Here is a 5,754-nt window from a genome sequence, read left to right as displayed (position 1 = left end):
TCCCTCTGCTCCATCCCTAGAATCACCTGTTTATCCAGGGAGCCCTGGTTTGGTTTTTGTTTGTTTCTTTTTTGGTTCTAGTTGTTTTGTTTTAAGACTTATTTATTTGTTTACTTGAGAGAGAGAGAGAGAGAGAGAGAGAGAACACAAGCAGGGAGAGGGGAGTAGAGGGAGAGGGAGAAGCAGGCTCCCCTGCCCAGCAGGGAACCCAATGTGGGGCTCAATCCTAGGACCCTGAGATCATGACCTGAGCCAAAGGCAGATGCTTAACCGACTGAGCCACCCAAGTGCCTCAGTTGTTGTTTTTTGGGTTTTGTGGGTTTTTTGAGAATAATATTTAGAAACCAAGGTCTGGTAATATGCATCAACTATACTCAAAGAAAAAAAATAGTTTTTAAAGGAAACCAAGGTTTTGGTGTTGGGTGTGCTCATTGCTGAGATTTTTTTATTTCTCTCATTGGTGGTAAAATCCACATAACATAAAATTGACCATAACACCATTTTTAAATGTACAGTTCGGGGGTATGGGATACGCTCGTAATGCCGTGCAAACGTTACCACCATCTGCCTCCCTAACCCTTTCCATCTTAGAAAACTGAAACTCTCTACCCATTAAGCACTAACTCGCCATTCCCCCCCAGCCCCCACCCACCACCATTCTACTTTCTGTTCCTATGATTTTGACTATATCATACATGGGAGATCACACGGTACTTGTCTTTTTTGTTTTGTTTTTTTTTTAATTTTTTATTTATTTATGATAGTCACACAGAGAGAGAGAGAGGCAGACACAGGCAGAGGGAGAAGCAGGCTCCATGCACCGGGAGCCCGACGTGGGATTCGATCCCGGGTCTCCAGGATCACGCCCTGGGCCAAAGGCAGGCGCCAAACCGCTGCGCCACCCAGGGATCCCGGTACTTGTCTTTTTTGACGGCTTATTTCACTTAGCAGTTGTCCTCAAGGTCATCCATGTTGTAGCATCTATCAGAATCTCCTTCCTTTTTAAGGCTGAACGGTCTTCCATTGCACGTATCTACTACATTTTGCTTCTGCACCCATCCGTCGATGGCCACTCCAGTTGCTTCCATGTTTTAGCTGCTGGGATAATGCCACAATGAGTATGGGAGTACAACTATCCCTTTGAGGCCCTGCTTTCAATTCTTTGGTGGTGTTGTTATGATTTTATGTATTTGAGAGAGAGTGAAAGCAAGCAGGGGGAGGGAGAGGGACAAGCAGACTCTGAACGGAACAGGGAGCCCGATATGGGGCTCAATTCCCAAGACCCCGAGACCATGACCTGAGCTGAAGTCGGACATCCAACCGACTGAGCCACCCAGGTGGCCCCCTGCTTTCAGTTCTTTGGGGTATATACCCAGAAGAGGAATTGCTAGGTCATATGGTAATTCTAGTTTTAATCTTTTGAGGGACCACCATGCTATTTCCAGTGATGGTTCCCATTTCCCCACATCCTGGTTAATACTTGTTCTTTTCTGGTTTTTTGATAGTAGGCATCCTCATGGGTAGGAGGTGGTATTTCACTGTGGTTTTGATTTGCATGTCCCTAGTGATGAGTGATGTTAGGTGTGCTTACTGTTAAGAAAATTTTTTAGTGAGGACAAAAGAAAGATTACCGGCTTTGGTGCCCAGGAGACTTTGGATGAGCTGTGAGAAGTGGTTTTGGCAGAGTGATTGTGGCGGGGGGTGGGGGGGCAGGAAGTGATGCGAAGGGAATGGGGATGCCCTGAGATTTTAGTCACTTCTGTACCCTCAGTCCCTGCACACAGTAGGCGTCCCATAAATCCTTTATTGAGCGAATGATGAATGGCCACACAAGCATATACAAATGCATATATATCCATCTTGGACCGGTGGGTCGTTTCTGAGTTTTAGGAGAAAAAGAGGAGGGTAGTTGCATTTGGATGTGGAGAAAGTAAGTAAGCCTTCCAATTTGTGTGCTGTTTACAACCCAAGAGGCCAGTAATGTGGGATCCCAGAGTGGCCCTCAGAAGCTGGCATGCTGACCCAGCCTTACAGGGTGTCTCCCCACGACAGGCCAGGCAGGAAATCCCAGAGGCAAGGGCTGGCTCCCTGCCAGGCCTGAGAACAAATTGGGAGAACTTGGAGAATCTCCCAGTTGACTTGCTTTCCCAGTCTGCTTGGAAGGGACACTCCCCAGCTGACTCCAGGGGACACACCACTCCCTAAACAGGGCTTGTGTGTGTGCGTGCACATGCACGCACGCATGCATGTATGTGCTCACACTTCTAGCATTCTCCTGCCTCCGGCCTAACCCAGCATTTTAACATTTTTCAGAAGACCACACGTGTGCTAGACATCCAGCAGACTTTGGAGGTGAGGTAAGGAACCACAAGAAAGGAGATGAGATTGAAGATGTAGGGGCTGGCAAGGTTGACGGGCCCGGACCTGTCTCAACTTGTAGGAAGCCTTCAAAAAATGTATTGAATTCATTACCAAAATTTTAATAACCAATTCTGTGTTACAATGTATTCTTTTGGGTTTTTGGTAAAGATTGGGTTATCTGATGACCCCACACCCACATCTCCCCATGTAGCTGATAGGCTGAGCTTATGGCGTTGATTTTGTCACAGTCCCCACCACTCCCTATTGCCACACACCAGTCCTGCTTCACCCCGTATCTTGCCTGCTGACCACTTAGGCAGGGACTAGAGAAAGACAAGGAATGTCAGGCAGCGTCACCTAACCACAGAGGAAGCCGATCTGGGATGGGGACCAAGGTGCCGGACTCCTGTCCTGCTGACTTCCTGTGATACCGTGCTTCCTACCTGCCGTGTTGTGCCAGACACCAAAGCGACCGTCCTTGCAGTCCACTTCCCAGTAGGGGCGCACTGGAGGAGCATGGGATCTAAGACATAAGGGCTGGAGCTGCAGGAGGCCAGGACCCTTACGAACTTGAAGACTATTGTGCGTCTTCTCTTTCCCAGTCCTGTTTCATCATTCCACAAAACTGAGTCCAGGAAAAGGATAGCGAAAGCTCAATAGTGATGCTCTAGGAATGCAAAAGTCTGGGAGGGTTTTCATTTTCTGGTTAACAAAGGTGATCCCATAGGCCCCTTTTCCGTTTTATGCTTCAGAATTGCAGGATGTTTCTTGAGTGAATGGATAGAGCTAGGGAAGCCTTTGGGAGCGGATACTTTCAACCCTTTTTTTTGAGGAAGAGAAAGCCCCATCCAGAGAGGCACGGTGACTTGCTTATAGTCACGCAGCCGTTTAGAGGTGGAGCCAAGACTCCTGTTCCCTCCAGAACTCCCAGGCCCATTGCGGGAAACCCTGTTGTGGGGTCTCAGTCCTCCTCCCTGGCCCAGTTAGGAGAGCTGAGGGGTCACCCTGGCTCTGTCTGTGCTGAGGGGACCCTGCAGGCCATAGGAGTTACACGGTCTGCTCTGGGAATGAAGGTGGCTGTGAGTCAGGATGCGTGGGCCAGCTGCCCTTGGAGGCTGCCTTCCTCAATAAGAGGTGGTCTCTGTTCATTCGTTCATCATTCATTCATTCATTCATTCATTCATTCACACCTTCATGTGAACTACTCCCTGAGCGCCTCGCACACGCCAACACCTGTGGCAGGCCTCGCAGCCCCAGTAGGGACTACGCCAGGCCAAGTCCTGCCTTCTTGGAACTCCCAACCCTCCCCATTGCCTGTCAGCATCCTGGGGCGGGGGAAACAAGTGTTTGGCTGAGGAGTCAAGTGAGATTTTTAAAAATGTATACTCCAATGTATACTCATCTCTTGAAAAAAGTGAATTTGTAGGGCCTTCTTTTATTCCTATTCCCTGAAGCTGAGCTCCACAGGCTCCACAGGAATTGTCCACCCTTTGCTCTGCCTGGGCACCCTCTCCAAGTCCTGCTCCAACCCAGGGCGCTCTCCAGGTGAGTTTGGCCATCCCACACCTTGTCTCTTCACCCCTGAATTCACCCAGAGGCCCCAGATTGTTAAAGATTTTTAATTATTTATTTGAGAGAGAGCGAGAGAAAGTAGGGGTAGGGCAGAGGGAGAGGGAGAAGCAGGCTCCTCACTGATCGTGGAGTCCAAAGTGGGGCTTGATCCCAGGACCCTGAGATCATGACCTGAGCTGCCCAGGCACCCCAATGTGATCAGTTTTAACATACGTATTCACCCAAGAAACCTTAGCTACAGCCAAGACAGCAAATGAACCCATCACCCTGACGAGTTTCCTGTGTGCCCCCTTGGCCATCCTCCCTCAACCAACTGATTTACTGATTTACTTTCTATCACTAGACATTTCTAGGGTTTTTTACAAATGGAACCATACACCATGCACCTTCCCCCCCCTTTCTTTCTTGCACTCTGTGTAATTGTTTTGAGATTCATCCATGCTGCATGTACCAGTGACTGACCCCTCTCTACTATTGAGTAGTTCACTGTCCCTCCCTTTGTGGTTTTAGTAAAACCCAGTGCTCCCTAAGCCACCCTACCTGTCCCACTCACTAAGCACAGGAGATCCCATGCTCGCCCTCCCTCCGCCCCCAGCATGCCCTCCTCCAGGACCCTAAGGGAGGCCTCAGCATTGCCAGGAGCGGCTCCTTGAGCCCACAGGACCATCAAGGCATGGGCAGAAAACTACATAATACATCTCAAACAGCACACAATCAACTATTTTAAGTGTCGATGGATGCTGCTGTGCTCAACCAATACATTGTTGGATTGATACTGGCCTTCTGTTGTTCCAGATTTTTCTCAACAACTCCTGAAGACCAGGACTCTCTGTCATGGGTGGAAGGGGGCCTCTTAATCATTATTTTTTTTAAAGATTTTATTTATTTATTCATGAGAAACACAGCGAGAGGCAGAGGGAGAAGCAGCTCCATGCAGGGAGCCTGACGTGGGACTCGATCCTGTGTCTCCGGGATCACACCCTGGGCTGAAGGCGGCACTAAACTGCTGAGCCACCCGGGCTGCCCCCCTCTTAATCATTATTTAAAAGAAGCAGTGGAATAATGTCATGATTAAAAGCCAGGCTTTCAGGTTAGATCCGGGTTCTAACGTGGACTCCACCCTCTACAGGCTGTGCTGCTCTTGGGAGAGCCGTTTCACCATTCTGTTTTCTGTCTCTGTTTTCCCATCCATAAAATGGGCCCAGTAAGACTCTCCCATTGTTGTTACCAAAACACCCTTTTATAGGTGACTGTCGAGGTTCCCTATAATCCTACACACGAGGGTATTCAGTAGTGTGTTTTTGGCAGCTCACCTTTATTGAGTACTATTCTGTGCCAGACAGTTTTTGCAAAGTGCTCTCTCATGTAATCACTCAGCCCTGGAACATGGGTTCTGTTTACATGCCATTTTATGGAAATGGAAATAGAGGCACAGGGAGGTTAAGAAACTTGCCCACAGTCACACAGAGAGTAAATGGCCGAGACAGGACTTAAGCCCTGCTGTGTGATATCAGGGTCTGAACCACTGACCAGAGCCTCCCGGATAAAGGATAGCTATGTCGAGGGGGCCCGAGAGTCCAGGAGATGGTCTGGCAAGGGTGCTGGCAAAGGAACAGAGGTCCCCTCCCAGCCTTACTCGCCCAGCAGCTGCCCTGGGGGAAGAGCATTTCTCCTCCTCTGCTAACATATAGCAATAATAATAATAATTGGAGGTCACCTTGTGAGCGCTCCTGAGATGCCGGGTGCTTTACCCAACTCATCCTTGAGAGTAGCTGCAGTTTCTGTCTCCATTTTACAGAAGAGGAAACTGAGGCAGAGTGG

This window comes from Nyctereutes procyonoides, unplaced genomic scaffold (genome assembly GCF_905146905.1).
Source record: "Nyctereutes procyonoides isolate TBG_1078 unplaced genomic scaffold, NYPRO_anot_genome, whole genome shotgun sequence".
NCBI lineage: Eukaryota > Metazoa > Chordata > Mammalia > Carnivora > Canidae > Nyctereutes > Nyctereutes procyonoides.
The sequence above is the reverse complement of the archived record's forward strand: the minus strand, read 5'-3'. Positions refer to the sequence as shown.